This window comes from Toxorhynchites rutilus, chromosome 1 (assembly GCF_029784135.1).
Source record: "Toxorhynchites rutilus septentrionalis strain SRP chromosome 1, ASM2978413v1, whole genome shotgun sequence".
NCBI classification, from domain to species: domain Eukaryota; kingdom Metazoa; phylum Arthropoda; class Insecta; order Diptera; family Culicidae; genus Toxorhynchites; species Toxorhynchites rutilus.
The window spans coordinates 162,290,038-162,304,729 of NC_073744.1; the positions used below are offsets into that span (position 1 = coordinate 162,290,038).

General features: G+C 39.0%; 1 protein-coding gene across 2 annotated transcripts in view; it reads right to left on the reverse strand.

The window, feature by feature from the left end:
* LOC129764689 (putative uncharacterized protein DDB_G0271606) overlaps positions 1-11,986 on the reverse strand; it is a 28,696-nt gene extending 16,710 nt beyond the window's left edge. The window contains exons 1-2 of one of the 2 annotated variants that reach the window (XM_055764054.1): positions 11,721-11,986; positions 1,144-1,208 (exon numbers count right to left, since the gene is read on the reverse strand). The gene's annotated coding sequence lies outside the window, so the exon portion shown is untranslated. The remainder of the gene's footprint in view (positions 1-1,143; positions 1,209-11,720) is intronic. The other variant, XM_055764046.1, reaches the window with a different exon arrangement.
* Positions 11,987-14,692: the final 2,706 nt, after the last annotated feature.

A 14,692-nucleotide genomic window follows, 5' to 3' on the forward strand; every position in this document is an offset into this window, starting at 1 on the left:
GACGACACATGCGGCGGGTCCCGAACAGAGACATAAAAACCAAGCTGCCTGGGAGAAATCGGCATTGTAAATACATAAAAGTAGGGGGACCTTTTGTTCCCACCGAAATGTGTTCCCTAACAGAGACATCAAAACCAAGCTGCCTGGGGGAAATCGGCATTGCAAATACATAAAAGTATGAGAAACTTTTGTTCTTACCGAAATGAGTTTCCTAACAAAGACATTAAAACCAAATCATTATCAAAGATTTGAACGATGTAACTCTTCAAACATATCCAAAATCAACAGATCGCCTAACGGAATCCTACGTCAACTATGCGGTCGTGTCTCGGACAGAACCCTCCTGTAACTTTTTGATTCAAAAACTTGATTCAATAGCCTTAAAATTGCTTTCAAAACAGGCTATTGAAATCACACCAATCGGTATAAACGCGAGTGTCGCTCGGAAATCCACTCAGTTATGATTACGCAACGATTGAGGTACCATCGCTGGAATGAATGGATGTGTCCCTAACACAGACTTGGAAACCATGGAGCCTGGGGAAACTAGCATTGCAAATTAGATGCAAGCAGCGGGAACGTTTGCACTCGTTTGCGTTTTTGCAAATCGGAATGTTTCCCTAATACAGACTTCAAAACCATGGAGCCTGGGGAAACTGGCATTGCAATGTTGCAATGTTGATGCAAGTTGTGGGTACTTTTTACTCGCTTGCGTTTCTGCAAATCGGAATATATCCCTAACACGGATTTCAAAACCATGGAGCGTGTGAAACTGGCATTGCAAATGAGATGCAAGCTGCGAGTACTTTTGTACTCGCTTGCATTTTTGCAAACGGGAATGTGTTTTCCCAACACAGATTCCGAATCCAATAAGTTGGGAAAATCGGCATTGCGGATCTTGGCAGTACTTTTATACTCCCATGCATTTTACACACCGGAATTCGTTTTGCTAACACGGTCTACAAAAGCGGGTACAACTTCTACGCATACCGTGTGATGATTAGGCAAAATGTTGATACCTATTTGCTGCGATAACCACTACCATAATACATGAATTGATCTAAACAGGGATTTGTTTGCAATTGAATTCGTAAATTGTTTCATTCATTCACTAGTTTAATCAATTATTTAATCAATACTTACAAAAGATAGCTCTGCGCAGCAGCGATATCGTACCCAATGAGGAACATCCGAGGTGTGATTATTTGCTAATTGAAAAAACACAAATGATTACTAAGCCAACGGCAGTCCTACGTCAACCCTGCGGTTATATTAGAGGTATAACCCATCCATAGTTTTTTGTTTGGTTTTAAAGGGTGTGTCACATCAAATTGCATCACGGAAAAAACGCTGTAGAAATTTAATTTTTAGGAATTATGTCTTCAGCTTTCGCTTATAATCAGATAAGAGTGTATAGATCACGTTGGCCATGCTTCACTGTCAATTTTTCGTAAATTTGGAAAAATGTCGTCGAACGAAAAAGAGCGTCGTGAATTAATCCTGTGCACTCATTTCGAGAATCCGGAGTTGTCACATCGGGACATCGGTAAGATGCTGGGAATCGTCCAATCCACGGTCAGCAGAGTACTAAAACGATACTTCGAGAACCTAACCATCGACCGGAAGGTGAAGAACGGCAAAAATGGATGCTCCGTCAGTGAAAAGGATCACAAGCGCGTAGTAAAGCAGTTTAGACGTGATCCGAGAAGTTCGGTCCGGGATGTCGCCAATAAGCTGAATTTGTCAAGTTCATTCGTCCAGCGGACCAAGTAGCGGGAGGGCCTGCGTACATACAAGGTTCAGAAGGCTCCTAACCGCGACGAAAGGCAAAACATGGTGGGGAAGACGCGAGCCCGGAAGCTGTACACCGAAATGCTGACGAAGCCGCATTGCCTGGTAATGGACGACGAAACCTACGTCAAAGCGGACTTTCATCAGCTGCCGGGCCTGTTGTTCTTTTCCGCAGAGGACAAATTCAGCTTTCCGGAGGAGATTCGCAAACAGAAACTATCCAAGTTTGCCAAAAAGTACATGGTGTGGCAAGCGATCTCCTCTTGCGGAAAGCGGAGCGCCCCCTTCGTGATGACCGGCACGGTAAACGGGCAGGTTCACCTTAAGGAGTGCCTACAGAAGCGCTTACTACCACTATTGAAGCAGCACGAGGGCCCGACCATCTTCTGGCCGGATCTCGCTTTGTGCCACTATTTAAAGGACGTGTTGGAGTGGTACGAAGCCTTCGTGCCAAAGGAAATGAACCCGCGCAACGGGCCGGAGCTTCGTCCAATAGAGAAATATTGGGCGATTATGAAGCAGGCCCTCCGGAAAAACCCAAAAGTTGTCAAATCGGAGGTGGACTTCAAGAGAAAATGGATTTCTGTTCAAAAAAACTACAACCTGACGTTGTACAGAACCATATGGACGGGGTAAAGAGGAAGGTGCGAGCATACGGGCTTGGGCTCGAAGTATGAATAAAAAGAAAATGCCAAAAGTTGTTTAATAGTTTTTATTTTACTGTCTAAAATTTTCAAAAGGATCGGTCTACTGGGCGAATTTCTACAGCGTTTTTTCCGTGATGCAATTTGATGTGACACACCCTTTATTTCTCTTCAAAATACCCAAAAAAACACACAACAATAGTGGTTCTTTCATATCAATAATGCAATCAGGGCGTTAATCAGAGACAACTTCTTGAATTGTCAGATCTGTCGTATCAAAAATTAATCATAATCGAGGCATAATCAGCTTCTTGAATTTCAAAACAAATGAAGAGCGAGTCCATCCATGTGACACCCCAAACGGCACGAAATAGACTTCATAAACAAGGTTCTAGAGGTCGAGGGGGAATTAAGAAACCATTGCGCAGAAATTGCAGCCGGTGTTCAAAACGTGCAGCATAGGAATTATGATTACCAGTCCCAATTTGGAACAATACAGGGTTATTGGAACATATCTGGAAAAAAAAACAATCATGAGTTTTACACCATGAAAAACCATTTATGGTTGTACTACGAGGTGTACCTGCCATTGAAACGGAGGACATTAAGAAGGAACTCGAGCAATCCCATAGTCTACAACCGCTGGCTGTACATCGGATGACGAGAAACAAACCCCAGAACATTGGCTATTCCAACGTCTTAGACCTGATCCTCATTAAAATAAGATCAACTGAACAATCCTGAGGAACATCAGAACAACATCGCGGTACAATGAGACCGATACAAACCCCAAAATCGGCACGTTACTCAATGTACAAATTATCTTGGTTTCGGGCATGGATCAAAATTGTCACATTAAAACTCGTTGCGGTAAGTGTGCTGCTGACCACTAACAAGCATCCTTCCAAAGGATGAGCATCTCAAGTGTGTTAACCGTGGCGAAAATCACCAAGCCACCAGCTGTAGCTGTACAAAACGTACGGATTTTGAACGCATCAGGATGCAAGCTACGGATAAAACTCACCAGAACAGGAACAAGGTTCCGCAATACCATGTTCCCTTAGCTGAGCAAAACATACAATGCTCATATTAGTGTTGAGTTTTGCAGATCAGTGAAGAGCAATTCATACATATGCAAGTCCGTGAATAAAGGGAGCAATATGACTGTGTTTCAAAATTAGAATATCGATGTGAACACTCCTCGAAGCGCGTTTTATTCTCCAACGAGACAGCATTTTTGACGTAGAACTACGTCTTTCAGGAAGGACACCAAATCAGAGAACAGGTCACGTTTATATGAAATAAAGTTAACGTTAATAACTATTTTCACTGTGAACGAATTCTCATGATTTGCATACCAATCGAATCGGAAGTTCTCTAAGATTTTGTTATGCTATACATCACAATTCGCTAAACTCTGAACGGTTTAAATTCATGAAAACTGGAAGAATTTCATTTTTCCCATATATTTGTTCTGCCAATTTGTGTGCTAACCCTACTCGTATTTCGAACGCTTAAAACATTTAATTTCTTAACAGATCCGAAAGATGTTTGCATCAATTGATACGAACTATTTCTACGCGTCTATCACAATTAATAAAATATTATTTTACATGAGATGAACAATTGAATAACTGTAAAATGTCAAGCGTTATCTAAACGTTATCTAAACGTCAAAACTGCCAAGTTTTGATTGGCCCGACTTACGGTTTCCCCAACACAGACTTAAAAATCGATGTACCTGAGCAAATCCGCTTTGCAAATATACATGCAAGTCGGGGGTATTTTGTTCCCACCGAGCTGTGTTCCCTAACACGGACTTCAAAATCAATGTGCCTGGGGGAATCCGCTTTGTCAAAACATGCAAGTCGGGGGTATTTTTTTCCCACTTTTCCCACTGTGTTTCCCTAACACAGACTTCAAAATTAATGCGCCTGGGTGAATCCGCTTTGGAAATACATGCAAGTTGAGGGTATTTTTTGGTGTTGAGTACTTTTGTACTCGCTTGTCGTTGTGCAGACCGGAATATGTTTCCCTAAAACGCACTTTTAAACTGAGAAGCCTGAGAAAATCGTCATTTCAGATACTAGAGGTGAATGAAATTTCGCAATGATCGTTTGACAAATCTTCCGTTCACATATTTTGGTAGTCCCAGGCATCATATCAAATGTAAAAGGACGTACATCGAATTTATTATATTCGAAGTGGGAAACAAGTGGATTGCATAATTTAATTGCGTAGTTCTACGACGAAAATATGCGGCCGTGTCCTAGATACAACCCTTACAATTTTTTTAAATGTTGATTTTCTTAATTTCATTTTTCTACTTTACGACAAAAATACATTACTTTTTCTCATTGAACATTTAAAGGATCAAACATGTCAGCTACGTTAATATGATGATGGTCCTGCCTCCTTTCCCTACAGAGGTTTGAGCAAGACGAGTTATCTAAAAGATAATTTATTTATTTTTTTCTCAACATTGAAATCAGTTTAGCAAACATAAAAAACGTACTGATTTTATCTACAGATATAAGTTCACAAAGTTGCAATGTCAAAAGATAAGCCAATACTCAGTCATGTCCGCCACAGAGCCGATACGGTCCCGACGAGGCCCTTGCAGCCAAGTGGTCCACCAAAGCACAAGTCCAACCGCCAGCCTTGTTTTGGATTGACTATGAATACCCTCATTCAGAGAAATCGAGAAAATTTCCTTTACGAAAAATTCCTCGACCGGTATTTAAAAAACTTTCAATTTAATATCCTTTATATCTGTGTCTCGCGCGCGACTCTCAAACTTTTGTAGACTACTTTAATGTTTTTTTTAACTAATACAACTATAAGAACGACAAAATAAAAATAGTCCATCATCACCAAGATCATGACAGACATAATAGAGATCAATACAAATTAAAAAAAAAAATTAAAAAATTTAAATAATCTACATAATATAATCCGTTCAAAAAAAACTTCATCAGATTCATTGAAAATATTGAAAACAAACTGCAAAAAAATTGTCCACATTAAATTATCCGTTCGTATAAAACTTCGTCAGTAAAGGTCTTCGTCATAAAAATAAGCAAAAACTCGTTCGGCTGTTAATAAAACACAGCTTTTACATGTGAAATACAGTGCCTCTTAAATTCTGTAAGTGTTGTTGCGCATTCAATATGTCTTGGCATCGAGTTGAACACATTTATTCCTTTGAAGAACAACGAATTTTCGAAGCACATGACAAGAAATTAGGTGTTCTTAATTCATTCGCGTTCCTAGTGTTATAACTATGAAATACGTTGAATCGAGAAACTTCATACAAACTTTCGTTCTTTTAAGTCGATCCCATTCAATTCGTTCTATAGATCGTTGAAACATTCTACACACACTTACAATACATTAGTTATGTTTATTTAATACCTAAAATACTTACTAGAAATAATATACATATGGCAGAACAACGTTTGCCGGGTCAGCTAGTAATTGTGTATTGTAATGGTGTGTTTTAGCGGAAACCCAAGGAAATTTTTATAAAAATGGTTGATTAAAGTTGAGTGCTATGTGTTTAGAGTAATCAAATAACATGAAGTGGAAATTTTCATTCTACCAAAACCAAACTTCGGATCTTTCGGCTCTGCTAATTTGGTAGAGATTAATTTGTCTCCCTATATGAATGTTGCCACCAGATGTCGACATTGTAGTTAAGCTTAGACACTCTTCGACACGTACCGACACTGGCAAAATATTCTTATCGAGGATTCTTCACTGGAGAAATAGTTTAGTAAAAGCAGCTACCAAATCTTTAGTAGCCAAAACATTGGTAAAATATACATATTTTTTGTAAATATTACCAAAATCGCGTAAAAGCGGTGTCAGACGCAATGAACGTTCTTACCAAGGATTCGTATATGTTACTTCATACCATTAGTAACCTTGTTTTTTTGTCATACCTAACATCTGTGAAGCGCGCACTTTGCAATTGCCATTTCTCTTTCGGAGACGAAAATATTCGGAGGTGAGCATTTTGTTGATGTTATGTTTCATTACATGTATACATATTTAATATTATTAACATATGTTTTTCCTTTGTTCATGGGGACATGAGAGAACAAAATACGGATGAAACGTGCTGTGCTATGCCATTGTGTATTTTTCAGGCTCTATTGGCATTTATTTGAAGAAGAGGATATGATTGAATGAAAAAACTCCAAAAAAATATGTTTTCTTCGTCTTTATCATGTTTTAATAGTCATCTAATTCAGCATCCTCAAAACAGAGTAATTTTTAATACTCTAACACAAATAACGAAATTAGAATTTTTCACTGTTATTAATTAAAAGTAAGTAACTAAATATAATTTATGGAAGTATAAAGAGCTATAAAACAACATAAAATCGTATTAAACGATTGTGGTTTCATTGGAGTAAGAATCAGAACATAGCATAACTAAATGCTCGAAACAAACATATTTTTTACATTTCATGCAGTTGTTGCGTATTCTTCGGGTCTTTTATAAAAGAGAAGAATGTATAACGACCATCTAGATGATTATGATAAAGGTTCTGGAATATAAAGTTTGCATATTTCTAATATTCTTTGTCTCTGTATTCCTGACAAACTAAGAAGTAATCCCATTTTTTAGATAGGGCTTAAAAAGGTGATATTAAAGGATTTCTAGGAACTTCCTTTTTTCTTGTTTTCTTGTCGATATTGTCCATTATAAAAAAATATCTCCGAAAGTGTAACTGTTAAAAATTACCATAAGCCACCGATTAGTTTATAGTTTACGGTTTACAATTCTTCCACAAGTGAAATTCTTTCACATTTGGGTATATGTATGACCATTATATTTAGCGAATAACTATACGAAAGTCAAACATTTATATTTTGCTTTTGAACGCATGGATCTAACGACGAATATATGCATTATATTCAATAAATATTCCACGCCACTAACATTAATTTATACATATCATTGAACAATATTTTAAAATAAGAAAAAAGGTTCTTGTCCAAAAAAGTTACACCTATACTCGCGTCGGTGTGTCAGACCGAAAGTGTTAAAAAAGTGGTACACGTCTCTTTTGTACCAACACATGCGATACGCTAAACGATGACGAACGACGAATAACGAAGCTAGAGAGAATCGCAAAGTCGTAGTGTTGATATTTTCTGAGAAATGAATGAATTATTGATTTCTCGGTCTGACAGACCAATGTGCGAGTATAGGAGTGTTAAAAACCAAGTTTGTTGAGCGTGTTATCTCACGAAATGGCCCAGTCAATTGGCCGCTCGGACTATCAATGAACCATTCTATAGTATCTGATGATAATTTTTTGAGTGGTACTCGAATTTTGAATGAATACAAAAATTGATGTTTTCAGCTGAAATAAATGGGAGCGCGGGTGAGATCGACACCCCGTCGGGTAAAACCGACATCTTTAGAAAAACGAATGTAAACTTGTTACAATAATTTTCAAGAGGCTGTCTATATACTATTTGAACACTCTAAGAGGGGAGAGGGTGGATATTTGCGAATTGTATGTAATTGGATTGCTCAGATTTTGAATAGTAAAAAAGCAAACAAATGCAAACTGCAATTGAACCCCACAGCTCTCTCCGCTGATGTAGTCTTAGGTTTGCGGAATGAATGTTCGAATTCCGGTCTAGAAATCTCAGCCAGCACTTATGTTTATGTCCCAGCTTGGTTGAGCATCCACGGGAGATGTGCTGATGAGCGTTGAAGCTCTGCAAGGCTTTTTGGATTGTATGCCCGATTCATCGTTGGTTTTTATTGTTTATCAGTCCAGCTCTGCCGTTTTGTCTTCCAAATATAATATACAGCATAAGGGCACATTTTTCCTGTCGATGGAACACAAACCCTTCTGTCGGTTTTACCCTGACCGAAGGTGTCGTTGTTACCCCGAACAGACTCGAGATTGAAAAACAAAGTTTTCGAGCATCGATTAGCAACAAAAGCACCTACCGTCTCACAAAATACATTGAACAATGATCTAAGATGACTTAGGCTTACAGAAGTAACGAGTTTTCCAAAATTTTCCGACAAAAGCACTTAAATTCCATTAGCGGAATTTTACACGGCCTAACTCCTGTTTACTGTTCGGTTCTATTTTTTTGGTTGTTATAACCAGTGCCACAAATTATCAAAATTTATTCACGAATGAAGGAATTAGATTTTTCCCAGTATCGGATGAATTCTCTTCTGTTGAAACTCAACACCATATCTGTCATAATGAGTATAACACAAGAGTCGAGACGCATGAGCTTTGTCTGGTAAATTGATCGAAAACAGCATGAACGAATATCGAAAAGCGAAAATTTCAGGTGATTATCACGAACGTTAAGTTGATCTTCATCGCTTGCAGTGAATTTTTATTGAAAACGTGTCACCCACTGCACATATAAATGGTGGTGTATGTCATTTCCGGGCAATCGTGAGTAGATTCATAAAACGTAGCGAGAGTTATTCTATACATTCTATTGCTGAACTCGCCAAAAACAAGAATTTTGTGTGATGGATTGCCATCCTTTACCATTAATCGATTTTACTCTCAATTGGTGACTCAATTGGTTTTATGCTTTGATTTTCACTAACACGCAATGATCTTCTTTTTCGACCTTACGAAAAGGAAGGTGCAAATGAAAAATGAACTTCATGGCAAGCTGATGTAGATGTTCATTTCACTGGGGTTCATTGACAGCAAGCAAACCATTTGTCATGACAATTGTCATGCGAAAATGCGAAAACAGAATAGAAACTGAGAGAGGTTGGCGTCGACATCATGCCTCATACCGTATGTTTCTATTCTGTTTTCGCATTTACGCATGACAATTGTCATGACAAATGGTTTGCTTGATTGACAGTGTTGTTCTATATTTATCGACTCTCGCTTGAGCAGTAGGATATCAATACAAGGAAGGCAGCAATTCGCAGAGTTTGAATGTCGTGAACGTGAATATTTTCAGCACTGGTTATAACAGCAAAGCGATTTCTGCAGCTGTGGGGTGACTCGAAACGTAAGTAATAACAGGTGTGTACAGGGAACATCGGAAAATTTGCAAGAAATTGCTTCTAACTGGAAAACTCAGGGGGTGTCCGTTTTACCATGATTTCTCCTACGCATACACATTTAAAGAACGTTTCTGTAGGACCTTCCCGCAAAGAGATATTTCAGTTTGAATGAAAAATTGCCTCTTCGTCTTCGATGATGAATAATTCAATATACAGGGTTTTCCAACTTTAAATTCCGAAAGTAAATTGAAATAAAACACACTTAGAATTCGAATTTCGATGAAATTTTTATTTCAAATTAAAGTTTGGTTTATGCCATTATGTGTGAAATACAACATCATTCAAATGTCCACCTAGGGCTTCCTCACACACCTTGATCCGGAACAGGTAATTTTCGATGACTTTTCGGCACATATGGGGCGGTACCTCGGTCATAACTTCACGAATGTTGTCTTTAAAATGTTCAAGAGTTTGCGGAGAGTTGGCATAGACACGGTCTTTCGCATAACCCCACAAAAAAAAAAAAAAGTCTAGCGGGTTCAAATCGCATGATTTGGACGGCCATTTGGCATCACCAAATCGCGAAATTATGCGTCCCTCAAATTTCGTTCGCAATATGGCCATGTTCGGTCGTGTTGTGTGGCACATGGCGCCGTCCTGCTGAAACCACATGTCATCCGTATCCATATCTTCAATTTGTGGCAAAAATCGGTTAAAATGCGGCCATAGCGCTCACCATTCACAGTTACCGTCACGCCGTCCTCATTTTCAAAGAAATACGGCCCGATGATTCCACCAGACCATAATGCGCACCAAACAGTGACTTTTGGCGGATGCAATGACCTCTCAACAATCACGTGTGGATTTTCTGAGCCCCACATATGGAAATTTTGGGTGTTTAATAGCCACCGAGCTTGAAATGTGCCTCATCGCTGAAGAAAATTTGATGCGAAAATTCAGCATTTTGCTGCTGTTATTCGTTCACCCAATCGACGTATGCCTGACGCATACCATGGTCACCACGCTTTAATTTTTGTACCAGTTGGACTTTATATGGATGTAGGTGCAAGTCCAAATGCAAATTTCGCCACAATGATGTGTTTGACAAGCCCAATTGCTGAGCACGCCGTGGTATCGAAACATTCGGGTCATCCTTCACACTGGCAGCAACAGCAGCAATATTTTCGACCGAACGCACATTACGATGATGCACAGGTTTCACAATATCCGCTACGGATCCAGTTTGTTCGAATTTACGCACTACATTAGCGATTGTGTGCTCTGTAGGCCGTCTATGACGACAAAAACCCGTCCGTAATGCTCGAAAAACATTTGCCGGTTTTTCATCATTTTTATAGTATAATTTAACAAAATTAACACGTTGTGCGGTACTAAAACGATCCATATTGTAAAATGGCAGACATTCAACTAACGATATGACGCTTTGGTTGACAGCTATGTCAAACGGTTGTCAGCGCAGGGCTGTATACCTTCGGAAGCCCGAAATTGAAAACCCTGTACAATTATCGCACCGCAAATCGAAAGGCACACAAACTCCAATAAATTGTGTATAAGGTTAATTTGTTACTTTAACGAAAAGAATTTTCAAAAAAATTTTTTGCATCGATTTCAAAAAAAGGCGTCGTGCACAATTACGTAACGCTAAAAATCCGGATTTTTGACCCCCTCCCCCCCTACGTAACGCAATTTCCGATCTCTAATACACAGCAAGTAACGCAACCTCGACCCCCCACCTTATCGCGTTACGTAACTTGTGCACGACGCCAAAGTGCCAAAAATAGGATTCTTATAGTGCTTTACAAAATCCACTGTAATTCTGTAATTCCTCTAATTTACTCCATACTTTGAAAAATCGGCTAAAAAAAACACCTGAACGTATCAATATGAAACGTTCACAGATGTTAGGCTAAACATTTGAAGCTTGTATAGAAGAAGTAGCCATCAGTCGATAACAAAATTAAAGAGCTATTTAGAGAAGGTACCGTCTTTCTTGGACTTTTTTTTTCTTGAACAATATAGAGTAACAAAGCGTTAGCTTTTTAGCATAAATATCAATTATTTTTCACAAGCTGAGGAACCCCATTGAAGGTCTCTATGACACACCAAACTATTTCCTGGAAGACTGTCCTCGAACGGTTCCCCATTCAAAATGTCACTTTGAGAAGTTTGCCCATCAATCAATGATTCTTTCGAGCGTAAACTATTCTTCGAAATTCCTTATCACGTCTGTCACTTACATCAGCTAATTCTCTTCTCACAGCTCGTAACACTTCCTTCTTCTCGTCACACAGGGACACAAACACAATAGTAACAAACCAGAATCACTACAAACAATGCCGACTATCAGCGGGATACCTTCTGTTTCGTTCGTCTCGTTTTTTTCCTGCGCACAGCTGGTCTGTTTAACCGATACCGAACCGCAAACTGACCCAAACTAAGCCGCACCAAAGTTTACCTGAACGATTAAATAAGCATTAAGCACAGACAGAGCGAGTCCGCCCCGCCGCTCGAGTTTTTTTTAAATGACGCAGTTTGGTTTTCTCCCCGCCCCCGGAAAACGTGATGCAAAAGCGCGCGACACTTTCCATCAAGCGTAGACGGACAAACGTCGCTGCCTCTGTGGATTGATCCTGGTAGTGGGAGGCAGGTGGGCAGGCGTGGAGGTGTGTGAAATTGATAGCGGTGCGTGTGTGCGTTTGTTTCTGTTACAACGTCGCGTGCCATAGACGCACTATGGACGATTTTCGTACAAGCAAGTGGACAGAAATATTTTCATCATTTTTTCCAACACTTCTGGTATTTTTTCTGCAAGTTATGATTGAAACAAGTTGCTTGAGATCATTTGAGACTATATTTCGTTAAAATTTTGATTGAAGCGTGTATTTTTTACATAAAAACAGGAAATCATACATGGATTTGTTAGGAATTCAGCCCCTCTCCCTTTCAGTGGCTGGACTCCCATTTCTAATACAGTAACTAGAAATTGGGATTCGAAGAAGCAACAATAATCTTGATTTTTAGCATTAGAATTGAGCAAGTCGCACAATATCGTTGTAATATTTATCTCTTTGATGAAGGCATGTTTTCTCCAACAGTTAAAAATTGTCCTGGTCATGTCCTTGCAACTGCTAAGGAAAAGGAAGGAATGTTAGTTCGACATTTACTTAAGAGAGATGCAGAAAACTCTACGACCTCTCATAAATGCCTCGGGATTTTAGGAATGTGCTAGCAGGGAAGGTAAACCATAGGATACACTCAGCCAGTGTTACTGGCGTAGCTTGTTGTTAATAACTCTAACTCTAACTATAACTATAACTCTAACTACAACTACAACTACAACTACAACTATAACTCTAACTACAACTACAACTACAACTACAACTACAACTACAACTACAACTACAACTACAACTACAACTACAACTACAACTTCAACTAAAGGGTGTGTCACATCAAATTGCATCACGGAAAAAACGCTGTAGAAATTTAATTTTTAGGAATTATATCTTCAGCTTTCGCTTATAATCAGATAAGAGTGTATAGATCACGTTGGTCATGCTTCACTGCCAATTTTTCGTAAATTTGGAAAAATGTCGTCGAACGAATAAGAGCATCGTGAATTAATCCTGTGCACTCATTTCGAGAATCCGGAGTTGTCACATCGGGACATCGGTAAGATGCTGGGAATCGTCCAATCCACGGTCAGCAGAGTACTAAAACGATACTTCGAGAACCTAACCATCGACCGGAAGTTGAAGAACGGCAAAAATGGATGCTCCGTCAGTGAAAAAGATTACAAGCGCGTAGTTAAGCAGTTTAGACGTGATCCGAGAAGTTCGGTCCGGGATGTCGCCAATAAGCTGAATTTGTCAAGTTCATTCGTCCAGCAGACCAAGCAACGGGAGGGCCTGCGTACATACAAGGTTCAGAAGGCTCCTAACCGCGACGAAAGGCAAAACATGGTGGGGAAGACGCGAGCCCGAAAGCTGTACACCGAAATGCTGACGCATTGCTTGGTAATGGACGACGAAACCTACGTCAAACCGGCTTTCGTCAGCTGCTGGACCTGTTGTTCTTCTCCGCAGAGGACAAATTCAGCGTTCCGGAGGAGATTCGCAAGCAGAAACTATCCAAGTTTGCCAAAAAGTACATGGTGTGGCAAGCGATCTGCTCTTGCGGAAAGCGGAGCGCCCCCTTCGTGATGACCGGCACGGTAAACGGGCAGGTTTACCTTAAGGAGTGCCTACAGAAGCGCTTACTACCACTATTGAAGCAGCACGAGGGCCCGACCATCTTGTGGCCGGATCTGGCTTCGTGCCACTATTCAAAGGACGTGTTGGAGTGGTACGAAGCCAACGGGGTCAGCTCCGTGCCAAAGGAAATGAACCCGTCCAACGCGCCGGAGCTTCGCCCAATAGAGAAATATTGGGCGATTATGAAGCAGGCCCTCCGGAAGAACCCAAAAGTTGTCAAATCGGAGGCGGACTTCAAGAGAAAATGGATTTCTGTTCAAAAAAAACTACAACCTGACGTTGTACAGAACCTTATGGACGGGGTAAAGAGGAAAGTGCGAGCATACGGGCTTGGGCTCGAAGTATGAATAAAAAGAAAATGCCAAAAGTTGCTTAATAGTTTTTATTTTACTGTCTAAAATTTTCAAAAGGATCGGTCTACTGGGCGAATTTCTACAGCGTTTTTTCCGTGATGCAATTTGATGTGACACACCCTTTACAACTTCAACTACAACTACAACTACATAACTATAACTATAACTATAACTATAACTATAACTATAACTATAACTATAACTATAACTATAACTATAACTATAACTATAACTATAACTATAACTATAACTATAACTATAACTATAACTATAACTATAACTATAACTATAACTATAACTATAACTATAACTATAACTATAACTATAACTATAACTATAACTATAACTATAACTATAACTATAACTATAACTATAACTATAACTATAACTATAACTATAACTATAACTATAACTATAACTATAACTATAACTATAACTATAACTATAACTATAACTATAACTATAACTATAACTATAACTATAACTATAACTATAACTATAACTATAACTATAACTATAACTATAACTATAACTATAACTATAACTATAACTATAACTATAACTATAACTATAACTATAACTATAACTATAACTATAACTATA